The following is a 13,313-nucleotide window of genomic DNA, read 5'->3' as shown; positions in this document are numbered from 1 at the left end:
TTAATTGGAGAGGCCCAGGGGTACCAACTCTGTGGGTCATAAAATCATTTGTTTTCTGTTGGTGTTTAGTTGCAGCACACTTCATTATAACAGACCCAAGGGCTCATTTTCTCTGCACAAGGCTCATGACAACTTATTAAATCCAATGTATAATGAAAATAAATGAGCGGGGGGGGGGGGGGGGGGGGGTATTTTGTTATGAAGATAACTAGTTAAAGATCCCAGTGATTCCAGTCCTTTAGAACTTTAGGAATTCAGACATCATCAGTCATTAATACTTTAGCATTAGGATACATTCAGTCTTACACCAGCATGTGTTTTGTGATGGACTGAAATGCACCGTTAACTCAAGCCTTTTCTTGACACAGAAATATCACCAATGCATACAAAATGAACACAACAGGGAGGTTGTCTAATGCCAGAGTGTGAGGGCTCAAACTATATGCCGATGTGTTATTTTACCATGTCTTGTTTAGTACAGGTCACAATGACTTCACAGGTCCCACAGGAGACAAGTACTGTACATCTTTTCTCTGCACACAGCACCTCATTAAAAGCATGTCTTACTCTCCCGATAAATCAGTCACCTATCTGTGACAGAAAAAGGGCTTACTAGAGAGTGTAATGTTTCACAGACATTAATTTTTAAACTTGTTGAAATTTCAACACCTGTTGTATTGGAACACGGTTAATTTTTATGTGTCAAGCTGTTGGTGTGTGTGTGTGTAAGACAAAAATGATTTTCATTATGCATGTTTTTTATTATATATATATATATATATATATATATGCAGTACTGACCAAGAGTTTGGAAACATTAATATTTTTAATGTATTTGAAAGAAGTTTCTTCTGCTCATCAAGCCTGCATTTATTTGATCAAAAATACAGAAAAAAAAATTAATATTGTGATATATTATTACAATTTAAAATAATTGTTTTTAAATTTATTATACTTTAAATTATCATTTATTTCTGTGATGCAAAGCTGAATTTTTAGGATCATTATCACATCATCCTTTAGAAAAAATTTTTTATGCTTAATATTTTTTCAGAACATGTGATACTTTTTAGGATACTTTGATGAATAAAAAAAAAGAAGCTATGTTTTTAAAATATAAATATTTTGTAATAACAATATACACTACTGGTCAGTAATTTGGGGTCAGTAATTTTTTTTTCTTTCTTCTTTTTAAATAAAATCAATACTTTTATTCAGCAAGGATGTGTTAAATTGATAAAAAGTGATAGTAAAGAAAATATATTATTAGAATATTTTTTTTTTATTTTGATTAAATGCAGTTCTTTTTAACCTTTTATTCATCAAATATATTAGACAGCAGAACTGTTTTCAACACTTATAATAAATCAGAATATTAGAATGATTTCTAAATGATCATGTGATAGACTGGATGCTACATGTGACACCGAAGGCTGGAGTAATGATGCTGAAAATTCAGCTTTGCATCACAGGAATAAATTATTTTTTAAAGTATATTCAAATAGAAAACTATTATTTTAAGTTGTAATAATATTTCACAATATTACAGTTTTTTTCTGTATTTTTGATCAAATAAATGCAGGCTTGATGAACAGAAGAAAATTCTTTCAAAAACATTAAAAATAGTAATGTTTCCAAACTTTTGGTCTGTACTGTGATTATGATATATATATATATATATATATATATATATATATATATATATATATATATATATATATATATATGTTTTTTTATTCTGCTTATCTATGTTAAGATACTGTTTTTTCCCTCCTTCTTAATTGTTTTTTTTTTTTGTAAAGATTATTTGAAAACTGGAATCAGCAGCAAATAATCATAAGACATGTTGATTCCATATCCATTTCTTATCCAGTCTTTTTATGTCTCTCTTTATCAATCACTTTATCAATCTCATAATCACAAAATCACAGTGTTCCAATTTCAAATCGAGATGATTTTAAAATGTAAGTTCAACCCTCTGAAGCATTGACCGGTGATGCCTTTGAAGGGAACATGGCATAGAGATGATCACTTTTCCATGCCCTCATGTTCTCGTCTTCATTCAGTGTGCTGTCTGCATTGTAGCAGCTTTAAAGTGCAATACTGTCCTACATTTTATATGATTACACAGACACAGACATTGTCCAGTAAATTGGCAGCACTGCACATAGATAAGACAGTAGAAAACATTAATAAGTCATTTCCCAGGCAATACTGAACATGCCACACTATTTCACGACACACACTACTTCATTAGACACATTAGGATATCAGGTGACTTGTATGTTGTACCAGCAACCTCAGTGCAGCATTACAGCATCTTCAAATCTCTTTTTTAGCACTAGATATTTGTAAATCATAATATTTATGAAACACCTGTGAAGCACGTGTGAAGCACAGCTCATAAGACCACAGTTATAACAGATAGGCTAATTAATGATTAGAACATTACACTAATTTGCAACTGTAGTGCCATGAGCACTCCAGTTTCATCTGGACTGTTTAGCTATAAATGTGAATTTTGGTTACAGATGATGCTGTCACCTTCATCTTCATCCAAGGTCGTCAAAATTGCTTGAACGCTGACTGTTTGTGCACAATACAATCCAGCCTTCCCCTTTTAAAATAGCAGAACAGTGTCTCGTCTAATCATAAGAGAAGCATGTACTGAAGTAATCTGTGAGATTACTGTTTGCTGCTTTCTCCTCTAGAGGTGTGTGTTTTTCAAAGATAGTTGTAGGGGAGGATCTCATCATTAAATCATGTTGTCAAGGCGACAAGTTTGTGTGGAGCATGGCTTTGAGCAGAGTGTGTCAGAACACAGGCGTATTCCTGTCACCATTTCATCACTATTTCGGCATAACCTTGGCAACCCAAACTCCCCAAAAACTGCAACTCCACAACCAGGTAAATACATATGACAGCACTCGCTCATGCTGCTTTGTCAGACGGATTCTAGTATCAGACGTACACTAAGCATTTCTAATGATGCATGAAATGCTGAGCCACATATCTGGCAACACAAGCAGTTAAAACATCAAACATTTTGCAGGGTTATACATTAAATATACATTAAAAAGTACACGTTCAGTGTGGTGTGTTTCAGAGTTGTTGGTCTTGCTCAGTTTCTGCAACACACACTGCAGTGGTCAGTATCAACATTTACACGATGCTCTGTTTCTTTCTCTGCGTCCAGGGATCAAGAGCCATGAAGGCATATTCAGTCCCACACTGTGCCCCTGAGTTGATGTTGTTAGCATTATCACTCTTGATCAATAACTGTTAATGAAGGAGACCACGGCTGATTCAAGATGTGGCTCGTGCTCTGCGTTGCCATGGAAACCAGAGCTGCAGCGCTGCAGGCTCAAACTGGGAGTTAGAAGAAAAAGACAGGAAAGAGAAAAAAAAGAGATAAAAAGGAGGGGGTATTTCAGATGGAAAATAGGAGAAAAGTACTCCCTTTTTAACCATAAACGCAGGCGTTTTATGATCTTTTTATTCCTTTACTTACCTTTGGCTATCTAATTTTATAAAAAAATGTTTTTGATTTGGTAAATAAATTCATTTTTGGAGGTTAGTCTTTTGGAGGCGTTCGTGTACTCGCTGCACATCATGATCTGCTGTTGTTACAGATTATGCTAGCATTCATTCCTCACGATTCATTCCAGTGGTCACCCTCTGTGCGGTGCAGTACCGCTCCAGACCTGTAGACGGCGGCGCTGAGTCCTGCGTTACGCGAGGGTACGCGAGGAAACCACTTCACACCGAACGAATCAACAACCCTGCAGTTTCAGCAACACTTCACTGATTTAAAACTTTGTCGCTACTGTAAACATTAATGAAGGACTTTTTTATGGTTGTCATATTAATTTTTAGACATAGAAAACTTGCTTAGATGCTCGTGGGGGTCATGATAGTCAGTCTCTTTCATTCATTGTCAGTTAATCTGTGATGGTTAATTATTATTTACATGACAGCGATGGCAAATCCATGTAACATTACTGCTGACCTGAAACAGTACATTGTGACGGAGGTAGGCTTTGAGATTTGTCATTTTAATTGTTTAATGAACGCATGTAATTGTTTTAATTAAATGTTTTGTACTTAGGCTCCTCCAACTATTTAGTATGTTCCAAATTTTATAACGGAGGACGAGGAGGAATATTTGTTGCAGTAGGACTTTTATCTGTGATGCTACTATTTAATTATATAACATGTCAGCAGTGCTTTATACACACTGCCCTGTGTCTCTTTTGTAAGGTATACAGTGCTCCCAAGCCCAAGTGGACACAGTTGTCAGGGAGGAGGCTACAGAACTGGGGTCAGTAACAGGCTATGTCTGATATAAATCATTGCAAATTTCCCAGTTAACCAAGTAAAGCCTGGCATAAAGGTCTTTTTATTTTTCCAATGGAACAGTTATTTACTGAACTTTCACTTCAGTAATAACAAAAAAAAGTTTAAATTGTTATTAAAAGTTAATAATAAAAATAACAATAATTAAAAATGTTATTATCATATGTGATGTGAAAGGCTTTAATGGCCTGTACAGTAACACCTCAAAAAAAAAAAAAAAAAATTGTAGTATGCAATTAATATGCAATTTGGTATATAGTTAATTATATTGCCAAAAAGTTAGATGTAATTTTCTGTAAAATCAATGAGGAGGTCCTCATAATAGTATAGCAGACTGCTAAAAATGTATATAAATATAAGCTTTTACTAATATATATATATATAGTGATAATATATTGTGACGAGTGGGGCGGGGCCGAGGGACGTGGGAGCGAGGCCGGTGGAGTGATTGGAGATGAGCTACACCTGTTCGACCCGAAGGCCCATGGAGGAGATGGAAGGATATAAAACTGGAGCGACGACAGTGAAGGACGAGAGAGGACCAGGCCTGGGCTTTATTTTAGGTTTTGGATTTTATTTTGTGCGCATCAGTGGTCCGTGAGGGGCTGATGCGCTGTTTTGTGTTTATTTTTGATTATTTATTATAAGTTTCAGTTGAGTGTCCGCCGGTTCCCGCCTCCTTCTTCCCGAAGATTACGAAGGTTTAATTCATTACAGTGGTGCCGAAGCCCGGGAGAAGGAGGGACGCCCTGCTGAAGATCCCTCGCCACGGTGTTGAATCCGCGGTGCCATCGAGCAGGCGAGGAGTGTGCCGCCATGGACGCTCGAGGTGGTGGGCCGGAGTGAGTTGCCGGGGATGGGCGAGCTCGCTGCCGGCCGCCCACGATATGGAGGGGCGGCTGCCGTCCGTGAGGGAGCGGAGGAGTCGGCGCCGTTCGCCAGGGGGCCGGAGCCTGCTGCCATCCGCCGGAACGGGGAGGAGCAGGGAACGGGGGACTCCTGCCGGCTGCCCAAAACCGGAGGAGCCGTCGCCGTCCACCGGGCGGCAGAGGAGTGTCGTGCCGTCCGCCGAGGGCCGTCCAGTGCCACCGCCAGGCACCGCGGAGGAGATCACCCAGCTGGTGGAGGGCCGAGCAGCAGTGCCTTTGGGAACCGGAATTTTTTTTTTTTCTCTCTCCCCTCTCTCGTCTCTGTCGCTCCTCCTTCCATCTCCTTTTCTCTCGCCTCGTCTGTCCTACCCCCATGTTCCCGCAGGTCCCCGTGAGTGGTCCCCCCCGGAGAGGGGGGGGGGGGGTAGAGGGCAGTCTCAGGAGTATCCCCCGGCCTGCGAGGGGCGATGGGGGTATGTGACGAGTGGGGCGGGGCCGAGGGACGTGGGAGCGAGGCCGGTGGAGTGATTGGAGATGAGCTACACCTGTTCAACACGCCGGTCTCGAGGCCCACGGAGGAGATGGAAGGATATAAAACTGGAGAGACGACAGTGAAGACGAGAGAGGACCAGGCCTGGGCTTTATTTTAGGTTTTGGTTTTATTTTGTGCGCATCAGTCGTCCGTGAGGGGCTGATGCACTGTTTTTTTTATTTTGTGATTATTAAAGTTTCATTTGATTGTCCGCCGGTTCCCGCCTCCTTCTTCCCGATGATTATTAAGGTCTAATTCATTACATATATATATATATATATATATATATTTATATATATATATATATATATATATATATATATATATATATATATATATACATACACACACCGTATTTTTCAGACTATAAGTCGCACCAAAGTGTAAGTCACATCAGTCATGATGTCATGACGAGGAAAAAAACATATACAGGTGCTGGTCATATAATTAGAATATCATCAAAAAGTAGATGTTTCTCATTGATTCCATTCAAAAAGTGAAACTTGTATATTATATTTATTCTTTACACACAGACTGATATATTTAAAATGTTTATTTCTTTTAATTTTGATGATTATAACTGACAACTAAGGAAAATCCCAAATTCAGTGTCTCAGAAAATTAGAATATAACTTAAGACCAAGACAAAGAAAGGATTTTTAGAAATCTTGGCAAACTAAAAAGTATAAAAATGAAAAGTATGATTATGTGCATCACTCAATACTTAGTTGGGGTTCCTTTTGCCTGAATTACTGCAGCAATGCAGCGTAGCATGGAGTTGATCAGTCTGTGGCACTGCTCAGGTGTAATGAGAGCCCAGGTTGCTCTGATAGTGGCCTTCAGCTCTTCTGCATTCTTGGATCTGGCATATCGCATCTTCCTCTTCACAATAATAGATTTTCTATGGGGTTAAGGTCAGGCCAGTTTGCTGGCCAATTAAGAACAGGGATACCATGGTCCTTAAACCAGGTACTGGTAGCTTTGGCACTGTGTGCAGCTGCCAAGTCCTGTTGGAAAATGAAATCTGCATCTCCTAAAGTTGGTCAGCAGCAGGAAGCATGAAGTGCTCTAAAACTTCCTGGCTGCATTGACCTTGGACTTCAGAAAACACAGTGGACCAACACCAGCAGATGACATGGCACCCCAAACCATCACTGACCGTGGAAACTTTACACTGGATTTCAAGAAACGTGGATTGTGTGCCTCTCCTCTCTTCCTACAGATTATGGGACCCTGATATCCAAAGGAAATGCTAAATTTACTTTCATCAGAGAACATAACTTTGGACCACTCAGCAGCAGTCCAGTCCTTTTTGAAGCGAGACGCTTCTGACGCTGTCTGTTGTTCAAGAGTGGCTTGACACATGGAATCCGAAAGCTGAGACCCATGTCTTGCATACGTCTGTGCGTAGTGGTTCTTGAAGCGCTGACCTTTTGTGTCTTGCCCTCCTTGTGCAAGGTGCCAATGGTCGTCTTTTGGACAACTGTCAAGTCAGCAGTCTTCACCATGATTGCGGAGCCTACAGAACTAGACTGAGAGACCATTTAAAGGCTTTGCAGGTGTTTTGAGTTAATTAACTGATTAGAGTGTGGCACCAGGTGTCTTCAATATTGAACCTTTTCACAATATTGTAATTTTCTGAGATACTGAATTTGGGATTTTCCTTAGTTGTCAGTTATAAACATCAAAATTAAAAGAAAGAAACATTTGAAATATATCAGTCTGTGTGTAATGAATACATATAATATGTACGGTTCATTTTTTGAATGGAATTAGTGAAATAAATTAACTTTTTGATGATATTCTAATTATATGACCAGCACCTGTATAAGTCGCATTTATTTAGAACCAAGAGAAAACATTACCGTCTACAGCCGCGAGAGGACGCTCTATGCTGCTCAGTGCTACAGGTAGGCTACAGGAGCAATGAGCAGCATAGAGTGCCCTCTCGCGGCTGTAGACGGTAATACTATATACAAGTAATATGTCTAAGTAAGATGACTTGGTAAATGTTCATCTTGAAATATTATAAAACAATATAAAGTTTATGCTTGGATTTACTTTATAAAATTATTCATTCAAGATTTCACTGCATAAACACGTGTACCACAACCTGAAGAATTATACTAAAAGGCCTCTTACTTCAGTCAGAGGGCAGAAAGCATGTAATAGTTTGTGTGCAAAAGGTTTTTCAGCAAAGATTTATGTTGATAATCTATCAAATATGATACTGTATGTTTTATATGGTTAACCACTACTGTCTGATATACTTTATCTTATTTCTGTTTGAAGACATCAAAAACAATTTCATATTCATGTCTACAGGAAATATTTATTTACAAATTATGACTTTGATGCCGTGCCCTGTGTAGTTGTAGCTCTTTTGTTCTTAACAAATATTGTTATTTTAACTTCAGTATAAGCTGGAGAGGGTATTTAAAAAGTTTTTTTTATTTTCCTTTTCCAAGTGGATTGCCAAATCCCAAAGGAATGCTTGCTGAGAAACTCCATGATTGGCTGCTAATGTACACAGAGAAAATATCGGCTCTTTGAGCTTTTGCTGGTGTAACATTCCGGCTCAAGGAAGTAACAAAATAAAGGGATCAGAGTCCAAAATTAAATTAAACAAAATATTTATTTTACATCTAGGGGTTATATGATAAAGAAAAAAAGAGGTTCGACAAAAAAATAAACAAACAATAAAGAAAAAAAACAAAATGAAGGTCCAGCTTCTGAGCACAACTGCAGGATAGGGGTCAGAACTCCTTCCCACAAAGGACAGCCATCTTAAATACTGCTTTCCAAATTCAAAACAGGTGTGGATCCTTATCTGGCAACCTATAGGAAAAAGAGAAAACAACAGAACAAACCCAAAACAAAACTGAGCCGTAACACTGGAAACACAGCTAATCATGTGCTTGTGAATACAAGCCTGGGGAGGGAATTATGGTACAGAGTGTGCATTACCTTTTAATTCCTTGTAGTTATCATTTTTAACCCACTTCCCCTCTTCCTCAGCCTCACAAGCCTGTTTGTCAGACTCCGGTAGCAGCCAAACTCAGGCAAACAATCAAACTATCAAACACAAGCGCACCAGTCTTTTAACATTTTCCTCCTCTTCCTGCAGTCTGAAACTCCTCAAACAGAAGAAAGCTGTTACATGCTATCATTGTTGGTACAACGAAGAAGTCTGCTGATTCTCCAGGATGACATGTACAAATTCTATCTGACTGCATGGTATTCACGGAGTTTGTGAGGATATTTTGTAGGAGCATGTGGTGAATCTCTCATCAACGGAGGCTCAAGAGGGCAACACGCTGCCCCGCAGCACCAGAGTCTCCCTTACCATTTGCCATGTTCCCGAAGTTATCCGGACCAATCTGTTGCTTGGCAAGAAGTGACACATTCACAGACTTGCTTGAACTCTGAACCAGACAAACTGGTTATACATGTTTACACCCGCAATGCAAAGTGTGGGAAAGCAATATACAAGTGTCTGCAATACATTATTGTACACGCAGAGCATTAGTGTCTGTAAGGGTATTTCACTATAGATACTTTACTTGGTGGCATGTATGCAGCAGCCTTTAAAATATTTGTCTTCTCAAAGATGAAAGGTATACAGGGTTGTCTAAGCTTGTACAAACAGATCTGCATTGATAAACAAATGGCTTTTTGCGACATAAATAAATTGCTGTATTTATGCATTTAGCAGACGCTTTTATCCAAAGCGACTTACAGTGCATTCAGGCTATCAATTTTTACCTATCATTTACAGTCTGTTGTATTGTGTGTGTGTTTACACGTTTGTATAATCCTGTGCCAGTCTGTCATGCAAACTACAACTCGTTGTTCAGGGGCCTGTTGCACAAAACTAGGATAAGGGATTAAGCCAGGATATCTTGGTGATCCTGGCTCAATTGATCCGTAATCCGGTTGCACTAAAGCTGGATAGGGGGCAGGAGGATATGTTATGGTATAAATTACCATGGAGATTTATTCTGTGGAGCTAGCCTGCTCCAGACCAGGCTAAATTCCAGGATCTATTTAATCTCATCCCTAATGTCAGTCAGCAGTCACCACAAATGGAAACCAATAGTTATTTCACTGCTCACTATACATTGTTATCACAAATAACTAGACCCACTGTCATTATTTAAACGTTTGTGATCATTAATTTCAATCATTTTGGATAAATAATGATTTTTAGATGTTGCTATCATTAGAAAATTTACAGTTTCCCATAGACTATAAGGCTATATATAAAATGATAGAATATTAGGGCCACAGAGGGAAAAAAAAGACAAGTCATAATATTGTAACCAGTTGTTTTTAAAGGAGGACAGTTGTTAAAATGACAGATGTGGGGCATTTCGTGAAATTGTACTTCAGTATGGTTTCATAAAGACATGCTGATGTGCCAGAATATTAAGTATCACATTGTCATAAGTATCAAAACTGTAAAAGAATATGTAGCTTTTCTGCAGAAAGAACCAGCCTCATAAATTTATGACTATCCTATTTCCTCGGTGTGGCCCTAGTACTCTGTCATATAAACAAATACACATTCCATATGAATATAAAAACACAATGTGTAACATTATGTTCCTTTATTGAATAAGGACAAAACAAAGCAGGTAAACCATCAGCTCCTTTCGAAACTGAAGTCACAGGGACTCTACAAGATGGAAAGCACAGAATCAAAGCATATTATACAAAATGATACATACACATTCAAAGGTCTGTATATAACACACCCTGCATGTCTGCACACTAAAATAAATGCAGTATACCGCACAAACATAAGCCAAATTCGTAAAAAAAACGAACCCAAAAAAACCCAAATTCCTCTGCCACCGCAGGACATATTTAACCAAAATTGAAAGCACACATACTAAAATAATTCAACACATATTGGTCCCTCAGCAGCCGACCACTGTCGTCATCAGGGAAGATTGCCGGATTGTCCCAGTCCATGGCTGGTGGCACTCTCCTTCCTCAGGCAGGCCACATTGTGGAGGACAGCACAAGCCACAGTACTATCACATGCCCTAACAGGGCTGACCCTTAATTTGTGAAGGCAGTGAAAGCGTGCCTTCAGGAGGCCAAAGGTCATTTCAACTCTGGCCCTGGTCCTGGCATGGGCATGGTTGTAGGCCTGCTGTGCTTCCTGGGGGTCTGTGAAAGGTGTCAGGAGAAAAGGCTGGCAGCCATACCCCCTGTCTCCCAGCAACACACCAGAGAATTCACCTGTCAAACACAAAATCTCATCATTACTACCTCATAAACACAGTGATATTCTTGACACAGCCATGATGGTTATAAATCGGGGTCGTGTGGCTTACCTTGTGATAGGCACTGATAGATTTCAGAGGCCCGAAAGATTCTGGAGTCATGGACTGAGTCAGGCCATTTTGCCACAACATTGCTGATCACACAGTCAGCATTGCAGACCATCTGAAATCATAAGATGAGGAATATTACACCAATCAATGCACATCACTGGCAATGCAGAGTGTTCGTCAATGGACAATATCAAAAAGTTATGTTCACCTGAACATTAATGCTGTGAAAGGATTTCCTATTCACAAAATCGGCCTCATGGGCACCTGAGGGGGCTTTTATCCTTATGTGTGTGCAGTCCACTGCACCAATGACATTGGGGAAACCCGTCACACAAAGTAATGAGTATCCTACTAGGTGTTAACAGTTGTCCTGTAATTTGTAGATCCTCTTACCTGCAATCCTATAGAACTCCTCTTTGATGTCACAGAGTCTTCTGTGGCCAGGGAAGGAGATGAAGACATCTGCTAATGCTTTGATAGCCAGACACACACTTATTGTGCGGCAAATTGTGGCCTTGTTCAGCTGTTCTGCATCCCCCACTGAGTACAGGAAAGCTCCACTTGCAAAAAAGCGCAAGGCCACACAAACCATTTGCTCCACACTCAGTGCATGGCTCCGTGCAGTGCGGTGCTTAATCCTGGGACCCAGTAGTCTGCATAGATACCTGATGCCATCTGCAGAAAACCTGTATCTTTCATATAGATGGTCATCAGGGAAGGCCAGTGGGTCCAACCGGTCCCTGAAGACCCTTTCTCGCCTGAAGGCTCTCCTCAGCACAAGTGCTTCTTCATCCACCACATCTCGCAAGAATGGGCATGCCATTGTCAGAGCAGAAAGGAACACACAATTTTGGGCCTTCATATAGGCTAGTGGCCACACCTGGTGCTGGGGGGGTGGGCAAAAGAGGCCGGTGCCTTATAACGATGACTTGGTTGTACTGATTGCTGGGAAAATAAAAAAAACCTTAGAAAGATGCCACCGTCCTGTGTGCTCACAATAAGAGCTCATATGTCATGGCTCACTTGACTTTACGAGAATATACCTAATTTTTATTTTGAGCTGTGTCATCTTCTTGGAGCTGGGGGAGGAAAGAAAAATAATGATTAATACATTTGTATTACAGTTAGCATACAGTGTACATTGAAGGCATATCTCACCTCCCTCTAAAGTTTTTTTATTTCAAGGTCCAGTTTCCTAATTGTCCTCTTTTTTTATTTCGGACTCCAGTGCAAGATTTTCCATCTTTTTCTTCTTGTACTGAATGTCTATGTCTGCCAGTTCTATTTGGCGCCGGAGGTGGTTGCCATACAACTTTCTGATAGCTTGTGAGCTCTGTGAACACAATACAATTAGCGCAGCTGGAATTTGGCAGCTGTCCTTTTATTAATACGCACTATGTTGCCAGGCTGGTTTTCCCAATGTATAGCATCTGGGTCCTGTAAAAGAAATTAGATTTTTTGATTTTGATGAGGACTCCTCACCATTTTAGAGTAAATAGTACTTTCACAGTCTTAACATGATACCTCATGCCTTCTGGAATCCAGAGAGATGGTCTCCTCCTCATCATCGTCTCCATCATGTGCTGTTGCTGCTGCACTGGGGCTTTCACCCGATCACATTTAATCGGATTCATATTGAAGCCAGTAGACAAGACATGCCAGGCCTACAGTATGCCTTTGGAGTACTCACTGGATCAGCATCATCTGGTGCTTGTGCTGGTGGCTCTAACAGGAACACAGTGCTGCCAGACACTGCAAGGCAATAGGTAAACCAAAGTCAGACAGTCCAAATTGATTCAATATGAATGTGGTTGTATCCCATGTAGAGATGGAAGGACATACCTTGAATGAAGCGGGTGGCATCTTGGGAGGAACCTATGCTCGTCTCTTTCCCCCCAGGGATCCCCTCTAAGACAGGCCTGCCTTTATTTAGCTCCAAGGCCATGTCCTCTGCTGGGGTAAGGTCAGCCTTTGGTGACCCACCACCCGTGCCTTGTCTGTGGGTATTCTTTTTCACTGCTAAAACAGTACAGACAATGTGTGAGCAGGCACCTTCTGGGTACAATATATGCTTGTGCTTTGTTAAATATTAGTCAGGGACCATATCATTCTGCAGAATGTTCTTGTATTTGATTTTGACCTGCTGCCATGTCCGTTTTGGCCCATTCATGTTTAATCTACATTACACGCACACACACACACGCACGCGCG

General features: G+C 40.1%; 1 long non-coding RNA gene across 1 annotated transcript; it reads right to left on the bottom strand.

The window, feature by feature from the left end:
• Positions 1-10,782: 10,782 nt before the first annotated feature.
• Positions 10,783-12,520, bottom strand: LOC132130601 (uncharacterized). The gene is made up of 6 exons (XR_009428743.1): positions 12,498-12,520; positions 12,261-12,435; positions 12,146-12,181; positions 11,311-12,047; positions 11,103-11,214; positions 10,783-11,007 (listed from the first exon to the last, which is right to left on the bottom strand). It is a non-coding gene; the product is annotated as an uncharacterized LOC132130601 (long non-coding RNA).
• Between the last annotated feature and the right edge of the window lie 793 nt (positions 12,521-13,313).

Source organism: Carassius carassius, chromosome 4 (genome assembly GCF_963082965.1).
Source record: "Carassius carassius chromosome 4, fCarCar2.1, whole genome shotgun sequence".
Classification (NCBI taxonomy): Eukaryota; Metazoa; Chordata; class Actinopteri; order Cypriniformes; family Cyprinidae; genus Carassius; species Carassius carassius.
The sequence above is the reverse complement of the archived record's forward strand: the minus strand, read 5'-3'. Positions and strand labels throughout refer to the sequence as shown.